Below are 11,391 nucleotides of genomic sequence, written 5' to 3'. Positions count from 1 at the left end.
CCCCTGAGTGGGCTTGCCAGCTCCTGCCTAACACCTATGGAGATTGATATCTTTGCTAAGGGCCAGGATGGAATCTTCCAGAAAGCCAGAGCTGCCCATTTCAGGGGGCAATGCTGGAAGGGCATGAGAACTGGTGGGGGAGGGGTAGATATTCCATACCATTCTTTAGGATGAGCGGTACCCGTACCCATGGACAAATTCTAACCCACTCTGCATCCCTTAGTCCGCTGTTAACTTGGGGGAGGATAACACCACGCAAAGCAAAAATGCTATGCTTATGAGTTGCACCTGTGCTCTAAAAGCTGCTGAATTTCTCCTCCGTTCTCCTGGCCTTTACAAGGGAGTAAGAAGCAATATCAAAAGAGCCGTTCCCTTTCCCCTCTCAGATCCACGCGCTGTGCTCCCTTCCTCTTTCAGACAAGCCTTGCGTGTAAAAGCACGAGGACACCACGGCCCCAGACGCTCAAGCCTCAGCATCTGGCCCCACCCAACTCCTCCCTCTGTGTGTGTGTGTGTGTGTGTGTGTGTGTGTGCGCGCGCGTGTGTGTGTGTGTGTGTGTGTGTGAAAGGGGCCTCTGGACACTCTGGAGTTAAAATGGCAGCAGGACTGGAGGGGGTGGGGGATGGCGTGGCAGGCTGACTGGGAGAAGGCGACCGGAGTGGGCTGGGGAGGTTGGGAGAGCGGCGGAGCAGCGAGCGAGAAGCCGGGGGGAGGGGCGCGCGGAGGGGCGCGAGGCGCCGCGGAGGCCTGCTCGCTGCACTTGCGAACGGGCGGCGAGCGGAAGGAGCGCACGATATCGGTCGCCAGCCTCCCGCCGGACGCGCGGGGGCGGCGCGGCGCGGGTGGGAAGGTGGTTGATCTGCCGGCGCCCTAACCCGGCTCTGCCCCGGGACCACTCCCAGGAAAACTCCGCGGCAGGGAGGCGCCCGCGACCCCACCCCGGCCTGCGCGGGCGGCGCGCGGAGGGAGGGCAGACTGGTCTTCCTCAGCCCAGACCGGGCCGGAGTGGAGCGGTGCGCGGCGGCGCAGGCGGCGGCCGGCGGCCGGGGGTAAGTGTGCGGCTCGCGACCCGGGGCGCGCGGGCTGGGGGCCGCTGGGCCGGGCGGGCGCTAGGGGAGGGGCGGGCTTCTGCCGCGACGCCCGTAAGGGAGCCAGGGACTCGGGCGGGGAGGCGGCCGCGAGGGGAGAGGGAAGGAGGGCTGGAGACTGGAAAGACGGTTGCCGACTGCGCAGCCTGGACCCGAGGAGGGGGCGCCCGGGCCTAAATCCACCGGAGAGGCCCGAACCGCCCCAAACTGTTGCTGGGCAGAGCGGGGCCCTGAGATGTCGCGGAGCCGCGAGGTGGCAGAGGTTAGGGAGGGCGTGACAGGCGCGGACTCGCCAGGGGAAGCGCTCCAGAGCCCGGGGACTTTCCCTTCCTTGGAGCTTGGGTGTCCAAGGTGGCCTTGGCGTCTGTCCGAAGTATCTGGAACCCGGAGCCTGCCTCTTCCCGGGCGGCAGGGGTCTGTGCGCAGCCTGGGCTGGGACATTCGGGGTGGGGGATGGGCGGGCCTAGGGTTCAGCCTGCAGGCCCCGGGCTCAGCCTGCGGGCCCCGGGAGTGGAAGGCCAGCTCGGGGCCCACCGCGGCACCCAGCCGACGGGAGGGGCTGGCCAGCCACAGGTGGTGCGTCTGTCCTGCAGGCGAAGGGCGGCGTAGGCTCCGGCGGCCCAGCCAGCGGGGAGCCGCCGGGTGAGGGGAACCTGAGCCCCATTAGGGCTGAGCTGAGAAGCTAAAGAGGTGCGGGAGACCTGGACCCTGAGGGTGGGCCCTAGGGTTGTTGCTGTGCTCCCCCTCTGTCCTTGTCCTTTCTTCCCCATCAAAGGAACAGGAAGGAGGATGTCAGCTGGGCTTTGTGCTCTGTTCTTCAGGCTGCCGCAGCTCCGGTCTGCTGGAACCAACGCAGCTTCTAATAGGGCACCTTGCAGGGTCTGGAGGGGGTGGGCTGGGCGCAGCGCTCAGTTGCCAGAAATGGACCCGTCGGGCCCTCTACTTGAAGACCCCAGAAGGTGCGGTGGTAGAGAAAACAGACACCCCAGGTCAGGGGAGTAGAGGCGGCTCCCTGCCAGCTTGGTCATCATCATGGGGAGATCTGGGTCTTATCATGCACCCTGGCAGACGGCAGGCTCCCCCTTCCCCGCCAGCTTGGGGTGGGCTCTGGCCCATGTCCTCTTCCTGAATGAGAAGGCAGGGATCCCCTCCCACTGCCCACTGCTCCTTAAAGGTCCCTCCAACAAGAGCACTGGGCATGGGATGGGCAGGGCTGTGTACAGGGCACTGAGGCCCCCTTGCCTGTGGGCCCTGCTGTTATTAGAAAAAAGTCACATGTGGGTGGCCTGACCCACTTTCCTGGCTGGCCAGGTGTCCTTATGGGGAGAAGACGGAAAGAGAACACAGCTAGGGGTCTGAGCCTTCTAGACCACTTTCCTTCCCCTGGGCTTGGCTCACAGAGTCTCCTCCTCCCCATGCGGGGTGGGAAGGGGGTGTCCCTCTAGACCTGGGATGAGACCTCATTATTTGGAAAGGATGGAACTAAAGGCCTCAGGCTTCAGGGATTGAGACCTGCCCAGGGTCTGGCAGACACCTGGCATCTAGGAGCACCCCCAAATCTACAGCCTCCTCCTGCACAGCCCGACCCAAAGAAGACACTGAATGGCAGGGGGAACTCAGAGGTCTGCTAAGACGAATTCCACCCAGGCTGAGACAGCAGGTTTCCTCTAACTCTCCACCATTCCTCTCCACTCCCCATTCTTTATTTCCTGTGTCTCCCCCCCTCCTTCCTCCTCCTCTCTTTCTCCTTCACTCTTCACTTCCCCTTCAAGCATTTCTTCCTCTCCCTTTTCCCTCAGACTGCTCTCACTCTTCTCTCACCCTCGTCCTCTCCCCAGACTTCTCCGTCCCTCCTTTCCAGGTCTGTCTCCACCTTTGCCCCGTCTCTTCTATAAACTGCTGCTTCAGCCTCAAGCCAGGAGTGTGCACTTGGCTCCTGGCTCCCGAGCATCCTGACGGTGGGCACACATGCACTGTTAGCTTTGCTGTACCCCCTTTGCAGAGGAGGAGCCTGGGTGGAGGGCCTGGCAGCTGCGTTCCCCCTGCATGATTCCTGTACCTTACCACTTGCCCCTCCTACCTGCCCTCTTTTTTTTATTATTATTATTAGAAAGGGGAAAGGAAATCCATTGCTTTTAAAAAAATATTCATTCATTCAACAATTTAATGAGCACCTACTCTGTGCTTAGCACTATTTTAGGAGCTGAGGATACAGCAATTAAACAAACCTTTATATCTCAAGGCAGAACCAAAGTTGTATCTGGACTTCCCAGCTGATTAGGTCTGTAATCACCAGGCTGTTTCAAAGACCCACTACTTGTAGGGTCAGTGGGGGATGCGTGTGAACAACCCTAGTAAATTGTCATCTTTATTATACCGAGTGACCTCTAACATGACAGGCCCATCTTCTTACGGTAAACCAGGTACTGCAAAGCTTACAGACCCAGGGTCATCCTGTCCTTAAGACATTTCTGACCTCAAAGGATGGACCAGTTCATATCTTACCATTTATCTGGGAGGGCTGAGTAGAAGGCCAGTGCTTTAGATGGAGACGGGAGAAAGAAACATATTGGTTACTGAGTACCTATAAGCACCAGTCTGTCGGGAGCTTTACAGAAATTATCTCATTCAATCCTCCTAATAACCTTCTAAATTCTGGATTATCATCTGCTTTATAGCTGAGGAAATTGAGGACCAGAGAGGATAAACCACTTGTCCCAGGTCACAGAGGTCTCCGTATTGAAATCACTGATTATCTGCAGTTCACTTGGCCCCTATGTCTGTGACATCTGGTAACTTATACAGTTATCTGAAGATTACATTTTAACCAAGTTTTTCAGGAGCATGCCTTGTCTCCTCAGAATATTAAAATATATAAGGATTTGATGAATGGTTGCGTGAATAAGCTTTCTCATGGGATCCGGGAAGGCTTCCTGGAGAAGTTGGGACCCTGGGAGAGGAGGCAGGGAGGGCAGTGGATCTTCCTGATCCCACACAGGTCTGTGACAAACTAGGCAGGCAGTCTCTCTCTCTCTCTCTCTCTCTCTCTCCCTCTCTCTCTCTCTCTCTCTCTCTCTCTGTCTCTCTCTCTGTCACACACACACACACACACACACACACACACACACACACACACACACAGACACACACACACACACACACACACACACACACACACACAGCATCTAAGTAGAGTTGATGAGAAATTGCCGTTTCCATTCAGGGTCAGTGTGTAGGAGCTTGGTCCATGGCCAGTCTAATGAGTCAACGTCATTGGTGTTCTCAGCCTCCTTGGGCAAGTCTGGATTCTAGAAAAGCTCCAAGGCAAAGAATGGGGGTGGGAGGCTTTCAAGCCTGCAAGAACTACAGAGAAGGACAGGGATAATGGATGGAGGCTGGGTGGGACAGGAAAGGGGGAGAGTGACCTAGGAACAGACAAAGGCAGGAGATAAACAGAAACAAAAACCAGAAGGCAGGAGACATGCACGAAAAGACACAATGGGCAGGACAGACAGCAGTGTGCGGTGGGATTGCTAAGAGAGGATGAATAAGAAGGATGGCTTTATGTGATACTTTCCAGAGGGCCTTGGTCTCTCTGTCCCGCAGCATAGAGGCTGGAACATTCAACCATGTTAGCCTTATGCAGGCGTGTGCTTACTCAGTCAGCCTATCTTTTCTAAGTACCTACTGTGCGTTCAACCCTGTGCTAGGTGCTAGGGACAGAGACAAATCAGGTGTTGCCCCTGCCTTCTAGGAGTCGACAGTAAGAGTACAGATTCTAGAGCCACACGGCTGCGGCTCAGATCCACCCCTTCTAGCCGGGTGACGCTGGGCAGGTTATGTAACGTCTCTGTGCCTCGGTTTCCTCATCTATGAATGGGATAATACTAGTACCTACTTCATAGAGTTGTTGTGACGATTAAATGAGTTCATACATGCACTGAGTTTAGTAAGTGCCAGATAACTATTCTTAAATGGGGGAGTCAGTCTTACCATAGTGAAACAAGTGCTATAATATAGGGATAAGCAGATAAAGAGGTGACTGTCTCTGTCGGCAGATGAGGAAACGGTCATCAAAGGACACGATATTGGGGCAAGCCTTGAAAAGGAGTCAACCAGGCAGAGGTGGTGGGCCTGGAAACCCTGGGGCCCAGGAATCGTGTGTGGAAAGGGGCTGTGTCGTGTGTGTGTTACCTTCTATAGATAGTAGGAGCATCTCGGACACATCCTACCTCAGCCTCTTTGTTCCCGGTGCTCAGAGCTGAGCTTCCAGTGCGGCTGGCAGGTCGCCCAGAACATCCCCACACTCTCCAGCCTAAAACATTTGGCCTTTGGGCAGGGGACCTGGTACATCCCTGCTGGGATTTGGTCTCATGACCTTGGCCTCCTAAATGTTCTAAGCCAGCATTGAGCAGTCTCTGCTCCAAACCCAGAGCTGCCATGGCCCTTGTCCTCTGGCTTCTTGTGCTTCCTGGGGACCCAGGAGAAACCTTGGCCTGAGGGACCTGCCTTTTAGGAGGTGAGTTGACCCAGGCTTGGTTTAGAATTCAGTTTCTCTCTGTACATTTCTTCCACCCACACCTTCCCTGCTGCTCAGCATGCGATGGTCTTGAAGTGAATTACAAGACGAAGAGCAGGCAGAGGGTTCCTGGGGCACTAACTGTTCTTCGCCTCCACCTTGCACAGTGTAATGGCACTAATTATAGCAGCTGGCATTTACTGAGCACTTACCATGTGCCAGGCACTGTCTATGTGCTTTACCTACATTTTCCCATTAAGTCCTCAAAAAATACCCCATTAGGTAGGTCCTCTTATTATCTCTAATTTAAACATGAGGAAACTGAGACTCAGAGAGGTTCAATAACTTGCTCAAGGACATGTAGCTAGAAAAAAACCAAGGGAGGACTTAACCTTTCTGACCGGTGGGCTCCTCTCCTTAACGCCCCCAGAATCCAGTGTCCCTTGGGCCTGGAGGGTGCTCTGGGGGCATCCTGCCCATTCTCCCCACCCCCTACAGTAAGAAGTTCCCCAAGTCCTGTCCAAGCCAGGGGCTGCCTGTCCCACTTTTGGGACCTTCAGAGAGGGTTTCCCTTCTTTTTCCTCCCAGAGGTCACAGCTCCTGGAGAACCAACATTGTTTCCTCTGCCTCAGCTAAATGACTCGGAGGCCACATGGAGCTAGTGGCCTCAGAGAAGCTGGACCCTAAGAGTCAGTCCCCAGGGCCGCAGTAGTGGGAACCAACGCACAAGTGACTTCTGGGAGATGTCTTCTCCCAGTGACTGATGTCCCAGTGACTTCTGGGTAGGTGGGCTGCAGACCCCGATGAGGCGGGGGAGGTGGGGAAAGCTTGAGATTAGCACTGTCAGTGGGGTGTCTCTAACAAGGGAGAATCCTGTGTCTTGGGAAGAGCAAGTACAATTGTTCCTATTTACAAACATCTCACGGGACAGATCCTTCAGGAGCAAACATGTGGAAGAAGGGGCAGCAATTATTAGGCAACCAGCACAGGTCCCCCAGGAAAGGCGGGTCTGTCTTCCCTCATTCTACCCGGGGGCGGGGGGTGGGGAGGTAGGGGGAGGAAAGGGGCGAGGAGAGAAGAAAGTCAGGGAAGGTCGTGTTCCTTTACAAAGCGTTCTCAGAATGAGTATCAGAGGCAGGTGACAAAAGTGTCTGTCTTTGGCCTGGGAGGGCAGGGGTTGTAATGCCCAGGAGATGGAGAGACCACAGAGGGCTGGCTGTCGGACACACTAGGAACCTAAAAGCTGTGCACACGGAGGGGAGGGACTTGACATGTTACCTTCCCTGGCGGTCACCCCCGCCCCCTCACCTTCTACTTCTTGGACAGAACTCCCAATGGGATGAAGGTCACTGGGGCTCACACAGCTCCAGGCCTCCGAACCTCAAAGTATTTCCCCAGAGCTGGCCCAGGGGTGAAATGGTAGAATCCCACATCTAGGGGGAACCTACAGAATTTCCTGTCCGTTGCCCACCCCTGAGCACAACTGTGCCTCGCATCTCAGACCCAGGGTGGGGCTGGGGTCTCTTCATTCAGCAAGTATTTATGAAGCATCTGTGCCAGGCACTGGGCGTGTAGGTAAAAATGAGCAACCAGAGATCTCTAGAGCTTATACTTTATTGTCTGAGGATAGAGTAAATAGTGCAGTTGACCCTTGAACAACACGGGTTTCAGCTGCGTGGGGTTTTTTTCCAATAGTAAATACTACAGCACTACATGACATTTGGTTTGATCTGTGGATACAGAGGAACCGCAAATATAGCGGGCCGACTGGAAATTATATGCAGATTTTCAGCTGTGCAGAGAGAGGGTCATTGCCCCGTTCCCCAACATCGGTCAAGTGTCAACTGTGTATTAGAAAGTGGCAAGTGCTAAAAAGAAAAATAAAGCCAGGAAGGGGGTTAAGAGTGTATTGTTAGGAAGAGGAGACTTTGTAGCTTTGTACAGGGCAAACTCGCTGAGAAGATGACATGCGTAAAGATGAAATGGAGACAGATGGTAAGGGCACGCCTGGCAGAGGAAACTGCAGGTGCAAGGGGTCAGAGGCAGGGCTGTGCCTGGTGGGTTTGAGGAGGCCAGATCTTGGAGAGCCTGGAGCTGGGGTGAGGAGTTTGTTTCTTCAGAGTAAGATGAGGCTTTGCAGGGTTTAGGGCAGGGGTGATATGATCTGACCTTTTAAAACCCCAAGGTTTGGGCTTCCCTGGTGGCGCAGTGGTTGAGAGTCCACCTGCCGATGCAGGGGACACGGGTTCGTGCCCCGGTCCGGGAAGATCCCACATGCCGCGGAGTGGCTGGGCCTGTGAGCCATGGCCGCTGAGCCTGTGCATCTGGAGCCTGTGCTCCACAACGGGGGAGGCCACAACAGTGAGAGGCCCGGTACAGCAAAAAAAAAAAAAAAAACCCCAAGGTTTGGGCCATCCATTTCTGCGTTTTACTTGGGTGGCTAGTCAAGAAGTTTTCCAGGCATTGAAGCTAATTTAGTCAATCAGTATTGACCCACCAAGTCCTCACATGATGGGCACTGCCTCCTAGACAGTGAGGGGGTGGGGGTGGATAGGGGGGAATAAAAAGAAGCATAAGACACACTCGTTACTGGTAAGGAAACCTACCAATCAGCTGGAAAGGCAAAACTTATACTCACAAGAAATAAGGAGGGAATAATACCAGACAGTATTTAAAACCAAGTGCTAAACTGTGTGATTTAGACTATAAATGTTATCAGAACTGTGAGCTCTGTGTGGGAGTATATAGGGAACGTTTCCCCGAGGAGGTGCAGCTGATTTGGGCCTTGAAAACCGGGTGGGGTTTGGATCTGCAGAGGGGAGGATTCTCAGGAGGGGAACTTGTGGGTGTGGGGAAGGGTGGCCAGGCCAGGGGAGGGCACGTGGGTGGGAGTAAGGCCGCAGGAGCGTAAGCTGCCCAGGACAGGCACTCTGTCTCTGGAGCAGCCCCTTCCCCATCACCCAGGTTTCTCGTGTCCCCTTTATTCTCTCAGGAAACAGGAGAGCAGCCCTGTAGAGAATGGAAACCATAGGCCAGTACTCTGGGCCTCTCCTTTGCAGAGCCAGCTGATCTCTGTCCCTTGAAGCCCTCTTGCTCTTCTCAGGTCCCATTTCCAGCTCTCGAGTTGTTTTCGTAGATGTGCTCTCTTCTAATCTGATGCCATCCACCAGCGCCCACTCAGCCCCCTGTTGTCCGGGGCTCAGTTCTCTGGAATTCCCTTGAGCTCCATTTTTCTACCCTGTCTGCAGCCAGCTTCTCTTCTCCCTTCCTCTCACTGCCTGAGCTCCTCTTTGGTAGGTTACTCCTAGAACATTCCAATTAGTTTCGTGTATGGCAAAATGGAAATGAAATTCTGCCCAAAAGAGCATCCATCCCCCATGAGGGGTGAGTCTCTCTTTCCCCTAGAGAGGCCGCCTGGGTCCTGGGGGTTGGGCTTACTTCTGGAGTGTGGAGACAGACTGCCCTGGGGTAGAGTGGGAGCATTGGTGGCGCTGTCCCGGCCCCCAGCCAGAGAGCCGGAGCCAAGGGTCGCAAGGGCTAAGTGTTCTGCTCCACGGTCTGCTCTCCCTCCGCTGGGCCCTCAGCAGCCGGAGGAAGGAGGGCCCACCAAGCTCTATCCCCGAGGCTCCCCGGCACAGCCACCTCCACGATGCAGGCCTGAGCCTGGGGCTTGCCTGCAATCCAGAGGAGGTAGAATCAGAGCTGGTTAGAGTCCCTCCTGTAACCATACGCCCTTGGGCGGTTTCTTAGGTTCTCTGAGCCTCAGTTTCCTCACCTATACATCTGGGTTAATAGCACTCACTTCATAGGGTTGCTAACGACAAGAGCTAAGTTGTTGAGTGCTTATGATGTGCCGAAAGCGTTACTGCATTTATCTCACTTAATCCACAGAACGCTGTGCAGTAGATGTTATTTTCCCCCATTTTACCATTGAGGAAACCAAAGCTGAGAAACATTAAGTAACTTGCCCGAGGCCAGCAAGTGGCAGAGTCAGAATTCAGCCCCACATCTTTCTGACTCCAGAGCCCTGGTTCTCAACCACCCCGTTAAACGAGCTAATCTGCGTACAGTGCCTGCTGCAAAGTAGAAGCTCAGTAAATGTTAGTTCCTTTTCTCTTCAGTCTCCCCAGGGCCGTACCTCCAAAGAATAGCTTTCTCCTCCTGCATCACATTTCTTCTCCAGGATCCCTTGGGACATATAATAGAAGTAGGAATGGGAATGGTTTATACCAAGGGGGAAAAAAGGGCTGAGAGAGGGTGAGTAATTTGCATAAAATCATAAAACACTAGGGCTGTGATTAATAACTAGAGGGCACCTTTCTCATAAGAATCTGGTTATTCAACCCCACTGGGTTCCAGGCAGTCAGCAGAGAGTATCTTGCAGAGGTGAGAACAGAGGTCATGCTATGTGGGAGGAGAACGTGAGGCCACCATCTCCCCCAGGAGCAAGTGTTGATCACTGTGGGCCTAGAAATGTGCTAGCAGGAAGATTCTAAAACCTGTGCCCTCTGAACTTGGGTCCTGTTTCTGGAGTTTATTACAAATAATCTGGGGGCTCCTCTGGATGGATTTAGGAAGGGACAGTGTTGAAGGTCACGATGTGGGAAGAAGGGCCACTGTCTCAATTTTTTTTTTACTGTCAAATCAGTACACCTTTTGCACCAGGTGCAGTGCCAATGGATGGGGACGGGTAATGGGGAGCCAAGGAAAACAAGGACATGGACTCGGGGATCACCAGTCTGGTGGGGGAAGATCATTCACATGCAGGCGTGGATGCACATGCACACACAGCTAGCGCCATCTGACCTGACCTGGAAGCGAAAACAAGAACAGATGCATGCAGGGTAATCTGAATGTATGGTTACAGAGGGAGGGGAGAGGAGAAAATTGAGACTGGTGGGTTCTCCACAACAGCCCTCATGCTTTCCTCCCTGGAGACCTCTTTACTGGTGGACACAGAGACCACCTTTCTGCACACCGCACCAGGACGGCCTAAGCCTGCCAGCGTTCACACTCAATGGGCAGACCCCAGAGTTCCTCTGAATTTCCTTGGGAGGATCCTCCAGGGAGGAAAGGAGGAGTCCAGGCCATAGCATTTAAAACTGATGGCAACTGAGTCCTCTGGTCATGTGGCTTTCAAACATTTCTAGAAATTGATCTATATTTCAAGACAAAGCTATATGTGTGGTAGGCAGAATAACGACCTCCCAAAGATGCTCACCTCCTAATCCCCAGAACTTGTAAATTTGTTATGTTACAGGGCAAAGGGAATTAAGGTTGTGAATCAGCTGACCTTAAAATAAAGAGATTATCCTGGATTATCCAGCTGGGCCCAGTGTAATCACAAGAGTCCTGTAAATGTAGAAGAGGGAGGCAGAAGTCAGCGTCAGAGTGATGAGAAAGACCCGACTGGCCGTTGCTGGCTTTGAAGATGGAAGGGGCTGTGAGCCAAGGAGTGCGGCAGCCTCTAGAAGCTGCAAGAGGCAGGGAAACAGATTCTCCCTTGGCGTCTCCACGGAGGAACACGCACCTGCTAACACCTTGATTTTAGCCCAGTGAGACCCATTTTGGACTTCTGACCTTTCAAACTGTAGATAAATTTATGTTGCTTCAAGCCACTAAATTTGTGGTAGTATGTTACCTCAAGAACAGGAAATTAATACAGGGTGCTGTAGTTGAAGCAAAGCCAGTGGACCAGAACCCCACTACTTGGCCTCCTCCTGACCCGTGACCCTGGAGGAATCGCTTTCAGAACTCCGAGGCTCTGAAGAACCAGTTTGAAA

General features: G+C 53.8%; 1 protein-coding gene across 1 annotated transcript in view; it reads left to right on the top strand.

Annotated features, from left to right (window-relative positions):
• The first annotated feature begins 706 nt into the window (after positions 1-706).
• The window catches only part of LRRN2 (leucine rich repeat neuronal 2), a 63,352-nt gene continuing 52,667 nt past the window's right edge, over positions 707-11,391 (top strand). The window contains exon 1 of the mRNA XM_079931744.1: positions 707-1,050. The gene's annotated coding sequence lies outside the window, so the exon portion shown is untranslated. The remainder of the gene's footprint in view (positions 1,051-11,391) is intronic.

Source organism: Stenella coeruleoalba (assembly GCF_951394435.1).
Source record: "Stenella coeruleoalba genome assembly, chromosome: 1".
Lineage (NCBI taxonomy): Eukaryota > Metazoa > Chordata > Mammalia > Artiodactyla > Delphinidae > Stenella > Stenella coeruleoalba.
This window is presented reverse-complemented; position numbering and strand designations above follow the sequence as displayed.